General features: G+C 40.3%; 1 long non-coding RNA gene across 1 annotated transcript in view; it reads right to left on the reverse strand.

The window, feature by feature from the left end:
* The window catches only part of LOC144059133 (uncharacterized), a 119,137-nt gene extending 104,006 nt beyond the window's left edge, over positions 1 to 15,131 (reverse strand). Inside the window, exons 1-2 of the long non-coding RNA XR_013295568.1 lie at positions 14,520 to 15,131; positions 13,959 to 14,075 (exon numbers count right to left, since the gene is read on the reverse strand). This is a non-coding gene — a long non-coding RNA (uncharacterized LOC144059133). The remainder of the gene's footprint in view (positions 1 to 13,958; positions 14,076 to 14,519) is intronic.
* Positions 15,132 to 15,573: the final 442 nt, after the last annotated feature.

The raw sequence follows: 15,573 nt of genomic DNA on the forward strand, positions 1-15,573 counted from the left end.
CTAAGTATGTTTTATGACAGTCGCTTGTTCTTTATCCTCTGCAAAGAATGACTATTTACTGTCTTCATGTAGAGTATTTACCCAATCATTTCCCACTTAAACTATTCCTCGGAAGCAGCGCCACCTGCTGGATGTTGAAATGCAAAATCCCCACTGCTCAGAAACTGGTGACAATGTGCTCCACCCAAGTTGTAAGCCGCAGTCCAAAGTGCAAACTTCAACATGCCGGGTGGGGAATCAAAACCAGTCCAACCATGTGTTCCGCATCAGATGATGGAATTAAACGGCTAGTGGTTTAATTAACCCTGGTGGTAAGCTAAAAATCATGGTGAATATTTTGAAATGAATCCACCAACCCCCCCCCACCCCGCCCCCCCAAAAAAAGAAAAAAAAATCCGACGTGGTCCCTTCAAAGGCTCATTTCACGGCTGTTATAACACATCAGCACCTGGAGAGAAGACATGGGAGTGTGCACGCATTTGGATGCCAGTCCATTTTCCTATCCGCATCGACGCCCAAATAAGGAATGTCAATTTAGCCAGGATTTTGCCGCCTTTGCTGGCTGACTGACTGTACAGTCGTAAAGGAATTTTGAGGACTAAAAGTGGCAAAACCCATAAGAAAAATAAAGACTCGGTCTTTCAGCTCAGCCTAAACACGGCCGAGCACATAAATAATGTGAAGTTGGAGCAATGGAGCGCATTTAAATTTGGCCCTGGTAGCCAAAACATAAATGTAAAACCTTCCAGGAACCGCAGCTGGGCTTCCACTGTTAATGTACTGTAATGCAGCCGACTGCACTTTACTGTATAACCAATGGCAACGTTAATTAAGACACAATCAAATAATATCAAATAGAAGAGCTGTCAAGATACAGTACAATGCTTAGTAATATTTGTCACTGAATTTGACTTGAAGGTGCTTGTAATATTTTTGTCCCGCTATATTAAGTAGCCAACATACTAAAAACATACCAACCACAATCTACATCAAGCCATTGGAGAATAATAAAAAAAATTAAACTTAAAAAATAACATAAATAATTATATTTAAAAAGGAACCTTAAACTTCATCAGTAAGAATAACTGTCTGATGTTAGCATCTTTGTAAATCTTCCTACATGGGTACAAATACATCAAAACATAACATTAAATTTAAAAAATTTTAAAACACAAAAAAAGCTTAAAGTAGCCTACAAAGTAATGAAAAATGATTAAATAAAGTAGAGCAGTAGTAAAAATAAATAATAAGTAATAAGTAAATAATTAATAAAAAAAATAATAATAAGCTGATGACTGGGCTGATGACGAGAAAAGCATTGCTGGGCCGTCACAAACAAAATTCTTCTCCTTGTGGTCTTTCGCTGTTGAAAAGCTGAGCCCATTCGAGCCCATTCATTTCCTGCCATTGACCGCCGCGCTGTTGTTTTCACCCGCTCAAACAATAACTTGGCACCACAACATATAAACGGCGGCCACTGGCGTGTGCAAACAATGAAGTCTGAGTAAGATTTTGGTTTACATGCACTTACTGGGGCTCCACCCATGCAGTTAAGTCAACAACTGCCAAACACATTTGATCATTTTCTTTATTAAATATTTGGCTAAATTAAATAACTGGTTAGTTTATTGTAAATTACCAAATACAAAATAGAAGTAAAACACACAATGATATAGTCCTGCACATTGAAAGATGATTAATAATATTAACTTATTCACTCCCAGCCATTTTCACTGAAGCAACCCCCTTCACTCCCGGCTATTTTACTGGATTTTGACTGACTTTGCAAAGCCCCAGAATATTGTGTTCTATTGCTATAAAAACATGGAACCTAAAAAAGTACATTTCAATCTGTTTCTGTTTTGCAGAAATTAGCATTAAATATAACCAAGTTTCATCATTATTCACAATTATTTTAAAATGGGCCCTGGTTGATCTCTTATACTCTGCTGCCACCTGCTGGCCACTTTTGTAATAACTACCCTTGCTTCAACTGTTCTGTTCAGTTCAGTGGCTCCATCAAAGCCTTCTGTATGCTCTAGCATTAAAAAAAAAAAATGAGAAGAAGAATTTAAACATATAAATATGTCTTTGGGACATTGGTAATATTTAAAATAGAATGTATTTGTTTGTTTTTGGGAGCCAATGAGTTAATTATGATTGTATTATTGCTATTAAAAAGATTAGAAATGGGAATTAAATGAATTATTACGTTTTAAAGTTTTACCTGAAATACAGTAGAGATAAAAATGTCTACGCACCCTGTCCAGCTGTCCAGGCATGCTTTTCATGTTCAAAAACCTGGCATTTGAATAAGGGTGTGTAGACTTTTTATAGTCACTATAGATTTACTAGTTTTAAAAATGATTTGAGGACAAGTTTGCCTACACCTGATCTTAAGGATTAGCTGTGCTGTATTTTTTGTGTGCGTTTACTTTTATCTTGGGTGAGTAACTTTATTTTCACTTTAAATTATTTCCTACGGAGAAAACATATTTTGACATTAGAACAGCTAGCACTTTGAATGGATTGTCTTCCACTTTGGAGGTTGCACGGTTTTACTAACCGGCCGTGACAACTTTGCATGGTAAGAGCTCCAGTTTCTTGCCACAGTTTGTTTTAGTGCACAACTTGTCTGCAAAAACAAACATAAGTGTGCAATCTCGGCCATGATATCACTTGAAAAATGCAACTCAAGGGATTTCTGTCTAAATAAAGTGAATTAAATTTGCGTATTAATGTCCTCTTTGCTTACAAGAGACAGAGACTCGTGCCAATGAGAACTCCACAAACCGAAGAGAGCCTCAAAGATGAGTAGAATTGATTGGACTTTGTATTGGTTTCATCTCCTTGTGAACAAAAGCAAATAGCACTGTTAAGTGGAAGTGACCTCTGCCAATGTCAATGTGATATTTCCTGAGATATTAAGCAAAAACATCCCAATCGACCCCGTGAGAGGGTTCTGCCTTGGCTCAAGCTCCATATATAAACATTAAAAAAAAAATTTTTTTTTAAACCTTCACGGGGTTATGATTGTGTTTGTTATTGTCCAGAACTGCGCCAACAGAACCAACTACCCTTACATTCCATTGAAATGTGAGGTTAAAAATTTAAAAGCAAACAAATGTTGTACCGGTACTGAACAGCCTGTATAGGGGTTAAGGCAATCATACTACCGGTGCACCCTGGACAAAACTCCTTGAAGGTTTCCAGTCCACAAAGCAAACAGTTGCTTGCCAAGCACAGTCTTTTAACGGTGGTCCTCAAATGGGGATACGTGAAGGCACTCCAGGGGGTACGTGAGATTTTCAAATATATTTAAAAAGTACATTTAAATATTTCAGAAAAATATAAGTTCATAAAATGAATTTACATCTTAGTAGGCTATTCGGTTTCAGTGCCCTCAAAACCCAGCATCTCCCCCATGCGAGAATGGTTCGACCCAACTTGCAATATCACCTGTCAATCACTTGAAAACTTTATTTAAAATTCAGTTAATTGTTTCTTTTTGAGAACAGAGCTTTAGTGTGATCTGCCTCAAGAATGCAGATGTGTACTGTCCCCGATACAAATAGTAATAATAATAATAATTATTATTATTATTATTATAATAATAATAATAGATTTAAAAAAAAAAATGATGTGCACATATCTTTATCTATAATTAAATTATTTATGTATGTATTCATTATTTTTTGATGCATCTTTTTATTTCCAAATAGTTCAAGAGACCACATGAATACAAATAGAGTTCCAAAGTTTAAATAAATCAGACAATGATGGCGCAACACTCTGTGTTAATTGTGACTTATGTGTTGGCCTTACTGCAACTCAAAAACAACATTAAATTGATGATTCATAAATGACAGAGTTTGTATGTACAGTAGTCAAAAGGGAAAATAAAGGTATAACATTGTGTATTTCTTTGTGGAGAACATTTACTATAAATCATCACTTTAATTTTATTGCACTTTATTTAGTTGCACACGGTCTAACAGGCGTGGGGGTCTTTATTGTGAAGGGTTTGTGGCAATTACACATGGCACTCAGGTTTTATTTATGGGCAAAACAAAACCACAAGAGAACCACAGTGATAAGTAAGAAACACATTTGTGGCCTTTTTTTTTTTTTAATATCTTGGAAATAATGGCCTGCCGTTTAAAAAAGCTGGCAACCGTCTGTCGTTTTAATAACCCTTAAGTGCGCTTAATTTGAAAATAAGAACCATTTATGAGTCTTGTTGCGTTGCAGCTGGACAATTTGCGGTCCCAGCTGAACTGTTTAGGACCGTTTGCGCGCTAATTCTCAACATTGCTCGATTTGATCACGTCACAAAAGTGAAGTCATTTATAGTGGCGTCATTTATAATGCAGCAAGGACAGTAAATGAACAGAAGTGAGTTTAAAACATGACCAGCAAGGATTATTCACTTGAATTGGGGCTGTATTTTGTCATATATTAGATACATGCTAAAAGAAAAAAAACATCCAGCACGTCTGGGATGAGATTATTTTGATTATTATTATTCGTAAATGGAGTCAGTTGCCTGATCTGAACCCAATAGAGCTTGCTTTTCATTTACTGAAGACAAATGTGAAGGCAGCGAGAACCACAAAAAGAGCAAAGATGTTTTGATAGAAAGCATATAGAATATTTTAATAGGCCAAGGCAGTACCCTGATTTGAGAACAAATAGAGCATTCTTTTAATAACTGAAGACAAAAATGAAGTCAGCAGGATCCAAAGAGAAGCAGCAGAAGACTTTTTGAAGGCAAGGACTGTGACTCTTCAAATACATGGCCAAGTTGCCTGTTTTCATTTGAATAGTGGAGTTTTTTCACTTACTCAAGAAAATAGTGAAGGCAGCGAGAACCACAAAAGCACTGAAGCAATGAAGATGTTTTGAAGGAAAGCATATAGAATATTCTAATAGGCCAAGGCAGTACCCTGATTTGAACCAAATACAGCATTCTTTTAATAACTGAAGACAAAAATGAAGAAGAAGACTTTTTGAAGGCAAACACGGTAAATCTTTTTAATATATTGCCAAGTTGCCTGTTTGAATTTGAATAGTGGAGTGAAGGTAGCGAGAACCACAAAAGCAGCAATGAAGATGTTTTAAAGGCAAGCATATGGAATATTCTAATAGACAAAGTCAGAAGCCTGATTTTAACAAAATAACACATTCTTTTCAATTACTGAAGACATAAATGAAGGCGGCAAGACCCAAAGAGGAGCAGCAGCAGACTTTTTGAAGGCAAAGATTGTTTATCTTCAAATACATAGCCAAGTTGCCTGTTTTCATTCCAATAGTGGATTTTTTTTTTCCCATTTACAAAAAAATTAAAAATGAAGGATGAGAAGACTTTCTGAAGGGAAAGGAAATATTCAAAGGACCACGTTTCCTGTTTTCAATCAAATTGTGGAGGCAAAGATAATTAGCTAGCAGCAGGGGAGGGGGGTGACTTTGGTCAAGTGCACTTGAAGGTTGCATGAGAGCCGTTTTTCTTCTTCTTCTTTTTATTCAGTGCTTCTTTATACAAGCTGCCCCCCCTCCGCCTCATATTCAAACAGACAACCATGAGAGCACAAGGTCACGACCCCCCTCCCATATTCAAACAGAAAACCACGAGAGCACAAGGTCAGCCCCCCCCCCCCCCCCCCCCCCAGCCCCCTGCCCGCCCCCCACCCGGCCAGGCCTGCGTGCCACATGGTCAAGTAGTCGACGGGCGAGCCAAATGTAAATACAGCTCTTGTTAGTTTTTGACTTTAACAGGAAGTCAAGCTGGGCTACCTTCGTCCATTAGGTCCTGGCAAATGAAAAGACATAATTCACATTATTAAGACGGTCGGGACAGAGGTGAGGGAAGGGGCGGGGGGGGGGGGGGGGTGCCTGGGATTGTCACACACTGCAAATATTGCAAAACTCTCACCCTGCCTCCTAATTGAATGTGTCAGTATGTTCTCATCTGGCTATTACAACAATGTTTAAGTCTTTGTAGAAGGCAAAAATAAAGAAAATAAAGAGTCAGACGTGAACTTTAGCTGCTTATTTTTGCAGATAAATGTTTGCTTTCATTTCACTGTCATAAAGACCTGCTATTTTTCATTGTACGGCCTTGAAATGTGGAGAATTTCATCCAGGGTTCATGGACTTTTTCCAAGGTGGAATTGCTGAGCGAGTCTTGCGAACCAAAACGCCGGCACGTATGTAAACAGTCTCTCAGATGAGTTCAAGTGTGAAGACTTGCAGAATGATGTAAACAAGTTCCGGTATGAAAGATGATCGTATGCTCAAATAGGTGGTGGCGTAAGTCTCTAAAATTGGCTCAGTAGCACACACAGGATTTTTATGACAATTCAACTCCCGAAGCCAGTCAGCATCGTCATTTTGGCTATTTCCTTAGGGGGCCTTTTGCAGAAAATTGAGCCCCCAAAAAGCTAGTTTAATTTAGCAACATGGAATTCAGTAGGATTGTTTATCTTGAGTTACGCCTACAAAAAAAAGTTTCAAAAGGCTGGGCCAGAAAAGACAAAGGAAGTCTGCTATTTTGGTTTTAAGTGCCCATTTTGGATTTTTCTCACAGCTTGGGCCTTAGGAGGTTAAAGGCAGTCGACTTTATTTAGCAACATGACATTTGGTAGGCATGCCTATCATGAGTAGAACCACAAATAAGACTGAAGGACCCAAAAGGACACAGGAAGGGGAAGCCATTTTAGGGGCACGCGTCCCAGAGATTTAGTTTGGTTGCTATAAAATGTCTACAAGCCAGATGGACCACAAAAAAATTGCAACAATTTAGGTTTCATCATTGTGTGTGGATGGAGTATGTGTTTGACGCTCTATAAAATCAAAATTCAAATAAATACTGTATCTGCAAAAAAAAAAAAATGTTACTCACATAGAGGTGTGAGGCCACGTTAAGAAAAGTACAGTGTAATAATTGAGGAATAATTTTTCAAACATTTGAGTAAGTAATTATTTTCTGTAAAAGGCCTTTTACCCAAAAAGAAGACACTTTCACCAGTTGGAACCCATTCATGTTTTCTTTCTGACAGTCACTGACACACAAATCGGCAATTTTCCATTACGCAGAGCTACAACATCGGGACATTTCATCCCGATTATGCTCATAAATTTCACGGCTGCGAGCAATACTAAATAACGCCGAGCTGTTCGAGGCACACAGGTGTGGTCGACGTCTGTCGGGAGTTTAGCCGTCGGTAGTCAGACTTGGAGGTTTGCCAAAGCATGTTAAACTTTAGCCCATTTCGCAGACCTAAATTATATGGCCGGCGTGGAAAAATACGGGCGAGACGTGGAGTAAAAAGTAGAGTTGAGAGGAGTTGAGGATTGTCTTGAGACGTAAGAAATGTGATATGTGGACAAACAGCTGAATAGGAGAGACTGCTAAACAAATGAAACATGAATGATAAATCGGTTTAACAAATGACAACTTGTGAGGATTGGATTTCAGGAATTGTGAACATCCTGGGGAGCTTCTTAAATTTGAAATCCGCCTGATCTTCCTTCCCACTGGTGGATCCAAAGCCAATTTAAAGTCGGTTGGGATCCACGACACCTTTAGCATGGAGTTGTCCAGGGGGTCTCGGTTTTACGAGAAAGTTCCGTTCCCAGAGCAGCAGATTTGTACGCAAGTTGGAATGTGGGCCAAGTCCATCATGAACCTGCATTAACATGGTCTCATTACAGTCAAATGTTTAAATAAAAACACATACTGAGGATTCAGTATCTTGATCAAGAACAGGTCAACATGGTTGGTTTAACCCAAACCTCCAGATTGAGAGTTGACCAGTCTACCACCTGAGTCATGCCATCCCTATAAGGGAGCCAATAAGAAGCTGAATGGCAAATACCAAGCATAAGGAATTCTACCCAGGATCAGAGGTGCCAAATCCAGAGCCAGAAAGTAAAAATCCTGCCGCAGTTTGGCTTTAGCCTCAGGTGCTAGTTAGCTAGCTCTCTAGCTAGCGCCCATGGTGCTCGTTTACCTGCTAGGGAGGTAGCTAGCTAGCTAGCACGAGGGGATAAAGCCAAACTTTCTGAACCTGGATTTGCCACCTGTGCCCAGGATTTGTTTTCCAAAAGACTCCACCTGGACATCAAGCAATAGCATGGATTTGACTTTTTTTAGACACACATGCTAACCATTTCCAGAAAATGGTTTCGATATAGGACACTGACTAAATGCACATCTTTATTTGCTCCCATCTCATTATATATTAGTGGACTGGACCCCTCCCTTAAGTCCCTCCCTCCTTCCCCAATGTTGCACTTCACCTTCAACCCCAATCTAAGACGGTTATGTCTAATTGAGAAGCATGGAAATGGTTCTTTTGGATGGGGGGGTTGAACGGGTTTGGATGAGGAATTAAGATTAAGAAGTAACGCAGAGGAGAGGAGAGGAGTGAGAGTAAATGGCCACAAAGTGGAACCAGCGTCATCCCGAAATGGTGGAACATCTGTTGGGGTGTCAAGTTGCTTTTGTTAGGTTAACCTCCTCTTCGAATGGCTTTTTGCTGCCTTCGGGGTGTCTGATGATGTACAAATGGGCTCAAGAGTGGAGAATAGAGTTTCACATATTGCAATTTCCATCATTATATCGCCTTTGGCCAGTGAATTATTCAGACTTGCCTCGTTTTACCCTGCTACCAATCATTGCAAGGTGGAAGGAGTGTGCTGAGAAGGTCCACTTGTTTATTATTACTACGACGGTTTTGGGGGGCTCTTGACAGCCTCCAACATGCACCAGCTTTTCACGTGCACACGTACATGTATCCCAGTGAAAATCTACTAATTGTAGGGATCCGATTCCAGAAGGTGACCCTTCAAAAAAGTCCCTGAGTCGCACCTACAGGAGAGTCAGACCCTGGCACACGTTTCACAACAGGGCAAAAACGTTTCAAGGACCCATGCCAGGAACTGAACAGGAATTTGTGAATTAGTCCGATTGAGCCCTAATCAGAAGCAGGAATCCTAAACAAATGGATGGTGCTAAATTGCAAATTTCTTTCTACACTCTCACTGACCCCGGCCAATAAATCGTAATTGGTATTGTCAGTGTTAGAACAGATGTCATTTGAATCGGACAGAAACCCAACAGATTCCGAAGACCATACAGCTGCTTTTCATTGCCTGTTCCTCCCAACACTTAAATTTAAGAACTTCTAAACCCAACAGATATCAATCAGTCCATCACAAAATAAGACATACAAATAATGAATTTTAACACGAGTTGCGTTTCCATCCACCCATTTTTATTCGAATTTTCAAGAAATGTGAAAATAAAACTGAATGGAAACGCTAGAAATTCAGAAAAAAAGGGCCCAAAATTCGCAAAAAAGTTTTTATACTTAGACGGGGTGGATTTTGAAGCGTATTGAAAAAAAGGAAAATGCTAATTTTGGCTATGGAAACAGGTTTTGCGAATAAACGCTGGCAAGACCGTTTACATGTCGCACGTTTAGACCGGATATTACGTCACACGTACGTTTGTAGTCACAAAGCAATGACGGACGATAAAAAGCAAGGTATGTTTTTTTTTCCGGATTGGGGCTGTGGGGACGGAAATCTCTGAAATTAATTAAAGAAGCGAATATTAATGCTATTTTAGATGGAAAACAGCAAAGAAACGCTACGGCTTATCAAGAATTACAAGAGATCATTCAACGCATACGTCACTTCCTGTTTTTCTTCTTCTTTTAAATTACTGGTGGATCACATCTCTATGGTGTTATACCGCCACCTACAGCGGTGGAGTCCCCTCTCGATATGCGCAAAAGAAGAACGGAGGAAAACGGGCATAAGTCGCATCTCCGACATATCTGTTCTACACAAGTCGGGACTTTAGTGACCAAGGCAAGGAAAATTTTGTCTATGGAAAAACTTTGAAAAGAAGCTACAGACAGTCAGTCTGTCACTGTCATCTCCCTCAAATGAGACAGACGATAGGATTTTTGGTCTTAGCGCAGATGTCCCTTCTGCTTTGTGGCAGTTTTCACATCTACTTTGATTAAGGATTCCTTTCCCATGGAAAAATTACTCATCTGTCTTGCAGGTATTTGTTATACCCTGCATGACGCAGACATTATAGAGCATCAATCATGTTAAATGTCTACAAACAGCATCAAAGCATCAGTCAGCTCTACCAACGCACAGATCGGACCTCGCATACGCGTCAGTATATCATCCTTTCCGCCTATATTGTCTGCACCGTACATGAATTCAAGTCAGAATTGTCACATTAAGGGAGCGATTTCCTTTGACGTCCATGTTTTATTTGGCTTAAGAGCCGTTCAGTGGACGACGAGATGGAGGCTTATTTGGGAGACAGCTCAGAAATCACCGCAGCCTTTACGTTCATATCGCACCATGTTGGCTCCGTTGAAACAAGTGGACCATGTGAGCATATTTCTGATGACAGATGGGCCTTCAGAAATATGTGTTTAGAGTGCCATGAAACGCTACTGTCCCTTGGACTTAAAAAAAAAAAAAAAAAAAAAGCAATAAGAGCACTAAGCTCAACGAGGTGGAGGAGGGGGTGGAGTTTATCTCTCACCGCCTTACAAAAATGGCTCCCCTGGGAGTCAATCTGTCCGTCTCTTGGTCAAGTTTACTCCTGGTAACCCTCCTACGTACCTTTTGACTGTTTACTCCGTCTTGTCTTTTGCCTCGCTATTAAAGCTGCTTCTCTGCACTCAGCTATGTTGGCCAAACTGCCTGCACGTAGCCTTTTTGATTCGAGCGCAGTACATGTGGTTGAAATCTGAGGCGGGCGGCCACACTGCCAAGCCACAGGCCTCGTAATGGAGAACTGGCGCAGGAGAATAAGCCATTGTTCTTGATGCTAGTCGCTGGATGAAGGAGTTGGGAAGGACGGAGGGAGGGGAGGCCATTTGCAAGTCGACTCCTGCCTAACGCAGAGCCCAGGGTCAAAGGAGAGCCCCGTAATCTTGTTGTAAATCCGGCGACGGGGAGGAAAACGCTGCCTGGAAATCATTTGCAAGGACAGGATGCAAAGATGTTAGCGGGGCAATCGCGAGGGGTTGACGGCTGCTTTCAGACAGACTTCAGGCTAAAGTAACTGGAACCTGAATCATCCTGATTCAAGATAGACCCGTTTAATGCGGGGTGTGGATTATTTTAGGCCAATTAACTCATTCAATCCCAAAAACCTATGAATGAGTTTTTTTATATTTTGTCCTGCACTCCCAGCAACGTATTTATGTTTTTATGGGGGGGGGGGGGGGGGGGGGGTTGTATGCTAGTGCAAACAGAAGGCTTTGATGCAGCTTCTGACCTGAAGAGGTGGCTTAAAGCAATGGTAGTTATTACAACAACAAAAACGGCCAGCAGCTGGCAGCAGAGTATAAGAGATCAGCCAGGGCCACGTTGCAACAAGCTCTTTTTCCGAGTGTTTTCAACAGGTTTGTGAATACTGTAATGATGAAACTTAGCTATATTCTAATGCTATTTGCTGCAAAACAGAAACAGATACAAGTATACTTTTTTTTTCCCTGATGAAAGAAGAGACTCAAATCTTTCTTTTGGAGTGGGGGGGGGGGGGGGTTCCATGTTTTTATAGCAATAGAACACAATATTCTGTGGGCCTTGCAAAATCAGTCAAAATCTAGTAAAACAGCCGGTAGCGACAGTGAAAATGGCTGGGAGTGAATGAGTTAATCCTGAGTTAATCTTGCCATGATCCTACCGACGTGCTATGTTCTGCCTGAATCCACCAACACATTTTAACAAAAAAAACAACAACCACAAATTGCCTTTTTTATGCGACACACTCGTTGCGTCGCCTTTTAGTGCTTTCTGGATTCCCTCCACTAACTTTCATCAGGACTATTGTCCTGCGCATCAGACAGCTGGTTTCAGTTCTCCTAAAGAGAAACTGTGAACTCTTTGCCAGCACCACACAGCCGACCAAGTTGGTCACTCACGGGCGAAGACAGTGGAGATGTTTCTCGGAAGTCCTGGCGTACCAAAACAAGAAGAAACGAACGGATGGGCCACACTCGACAGCTGGTCCGGGGGTACTGATGGAACGCCAACGTCTGGATAAGCAACTGTTGCCTAATGGAATCCACATGTCAAGCATGTTTGCTTGTTGTGGAATGAACAAGTAACGGTAGATTCCAGATCGTCATTATCTGTAAAGCGATTGTTTTATAGACTGTCTAATAAAAGGAGCGACGATTGAGTCTGGATGGGGTTCCATACGAGCGATTATAAATACATCTGGTTCCGATTGACCCTTCTGTACAAACCACAATCCGTTTTCAAGTTAATTACAAAGTCTGACGGGTGCAAATTCTTGTTAAGTCACACCAGAAGCAACTAAACACACTCCAGAGTTAATTACCCAGTGGCCACACCTACCTCGATTCTGACAATTACAGGCTTTCAATTTGTCTTTACCTCACACAGTGGCGTCAGAAAACTGCAATAACGACAATACCTTGTAAAAGGTTATTGCAGACAAGTATGGAGACACTGCTAGCCTGCTGAGAGCCCAGATTAACCTCATGTCCAGATGGATGCATTTTTCTTTCTTTTTTTTTCTTTTTTTTGCAGTTTCCCCATCATTTTACAACAGAGCCTTCAAGCAGACAAACACTATCAAATAACAAGTAGAACGCAATAAATACAAGAGAATAGTGGATGGGATTGTGAGCGCTAACCTCCATTTGTTTTTCAGGTTGTCGTTTTTTTTTTTTTTTTGTCCCTTGTGAAACTACCACAAAATTGCACTTCATGGTTTCTCATAATGTTGATGCGTAGTCACCCAGTCTAAGTTACTTTTTATTAGTCGGATGCCTCCACCCCAACATCCAAAAATAAGTCAAGATTTTGAACACCTTGGCGGCATCTTGTGGCATTGTTACAGAAGAGCATAAAAATACGCTGATAGCCACACATATTTTTCAGCGACTAGCGAACCATAAAATGGCAGATGTTCACTCTATGTTAAAAAATTGGTATGCATGTACCCCACTTTAATGTTTAAAATAAATATTTCCAAATCTTACATTCTCACTCTCAGCCAATATAATGTTTTTTTAATTTAATAAATCAACTGTAACAGGCACTGAACAAAATATGTGAACTTTTTGGCAGGGTGGACAATGACAGGGTGGACATTTTTTTGCTAATGTTAGCAATTTATGAGCACATGTGGACATTTACTTTCAGTAGATTCAGTTAGCATGCTGACTGTATACTGTTCAATAAATATATTTGAAATGTGTTTATATCAAGTGATATTTCACTATGACAGAGTAGAATTGTTAAACTTGACAATTTCCAACGAGACAAAAAATATAACTAAACATAATAAATAATAATAATAAATTTAAATATTCACTTTGTGACTAGTTATTGTTTGGGCCGCCATTTAGAGAAGACAAAATGTTAGTCGTAATGCCTCAACGTATTGGAGGGCTTCTTAAAGGGGCAGTTACCCTATTATGACAGGGTGGACAGCTTTTTTAGGAACAATAAAAATGTTCACTATGATTATGAAAAAGAATACATAATCAAAATTGTCCCGAATAACTTGCGGACAATGAAAAAAGTCATCATGTATATCCAATGGAGCAAAATTGTACAAAAGAATAAGGAAGGAAAAGGTGACCAATTTGGTGAGAACCCTAACTAGGACTGTTTGGCCTTGGAGGAGACTCAGGCTCTCTAATGGCTGTTAAACAATTCCCCATACGGGAACCCCAATGGTACAAAATCCCATCTGTTTGTATGGGACCTCTGCTTTGTTGTTTCTTCCAACGGGCACCGAGTCTCAAGGCTAGAGTAACACCCGGAGAAAGAGAGGAGCTCGGTTTCCATGTTGTCATAGCTGACGGTGGATAAATGAGCTGTTCTAACATCAGAGCAGAAAGCGGCCGCTGTCTGATAGGCCAGCTGTTTCCTACCTCTGCATTTCCTCGGAAGCTGACGCTTGAAGTCGACCTGAAGTAGTGTCATCCAACTCGACGAGCGTGAAGAGCCAGAAAACACTGGCACACAACACAGAAGCTTCTCGTTGCGCTCTGCAAAAATACAAGGCGAAAATAAGTCATTGTTGCAATTTTGTTCTTTCTTTCCTTAACTTTATTTTGATTCCAACAGTGGTGCTAGCTTGCAACCTAAGGCTAACTTTTTAATAGGGGTGGATGATATGGCCTAAAAATTACATCAAGATATTTCAAACAAGTTTGCGGTGAGGATATATTTGACGATATTAGTAATAATTACTGAACAATAGATTTGTGATTGGTTCTTTGGAATAATAGCACTTGTATTGCAGCACAATATTTAAGCCACCTTTTTACCACAATTGAAATGTAAACAAAGTGCAAATATAGCAACAGTAATGAAATGAAATGGAAATAAAAACAGGCCAGGTAGTGTTTACCCTGCGAGGTCTAATTGTAACATAATTGCTTAATGCACATAAAGCACATTTACTTAGCAAACACAAAGAGAAAACAAACCTTCAGATGTCAGTGGCAAATTGTATGAGTCAAAAAAAATCCATTATTTTCTCCTGTGTGGTTGATTCTCGTGTTGTAGAAATAAAAAATATATATATAAGATAGCAGCCAGTCTGTGGCGTCATGCTCTGTACATCGCAGGCAAGTGGATTGTTGAAAAAATGTTTTCCCCTGCGATTGGTTAGGCAGTATTTATTTTTGCCGTTACCGGCAACCCTCCTGTGAGCGTTATTTTGCCGTGAATGTCTCGGATTGGTCAATAATAGCAGCGAGAAAATGCCGTGATTGCTTGTAGACATTACTAGCGGGTATGAATAACGCAAATTTACGAGTTTACGTCGTTGCGCAACAGCAACGCGCACGCCGTCTCGTCGAGAGCACGTTAGCTTAGCGGTCGGTTAGCATCACAAAGTCACGTCAACCACCGGGGATTGTTTATCTTGGCCAAACAATACGCGACCGCTTCAGTATTATCCAACCACCGTCTGTGTTTTGTTTTGCTTTCATAACTCCCACTTTGCCGACAGAACTGGCTGCAGCTCACAGCCTCACACGCTGCGACACCATGTTTTTTTATGCGGCAGCGAGCGACGCGTGTACGTCCAAATAGACACGAAGAAGTAAGACGCTACGCGTCGAGTATAAGCGAAGTGCGCATTATGTTTGCGCATGCGTGAAAATCAAGTATACAAAACACTGGAGAAGACGGAAGTGTACTCTTGTAAACCTCTGTTCACTCTTACCAATTTCCAGACATAAAAGAAAGATCCGAACGGACGTATAAGAGGCTAAAATAGATTTATTTATTTATTTTTACAATTTTTTTTTTTTTTTACAGATTTATTTTGTCAATATCCTGAAACGAAAGGGAGCAGACGGAAGCATCACGAAGCTTGCTAGCGAACGTACGTAATGGAGTGACAGTAATTTAAGAACCTGCTTCAACCTTCAGCGAAGAAATCTCCTACCCGTCTCTTGATCGCGTCCCGGTGTTGTGTCCTCGGTCCAACTCCCGGTAAAGTGCACACATTCAATCAAATAATAAACACTTTAA

Source organism: Vanacampus margaritifer, chromosome 10 (genome assembly GCF_051991255.1).
Source record: "Vanacampus margaritifer isolate UIUO_Vmar chromosome 10, RoL_Vmar_1.0, whole genome shotgun sequence".
NCBI lineage: Eukaryota > Metazoa > Chordata > Actinopteri > Syngnathiformes > Syngnathidae > Vanacampus > Vanacampus margaritifer.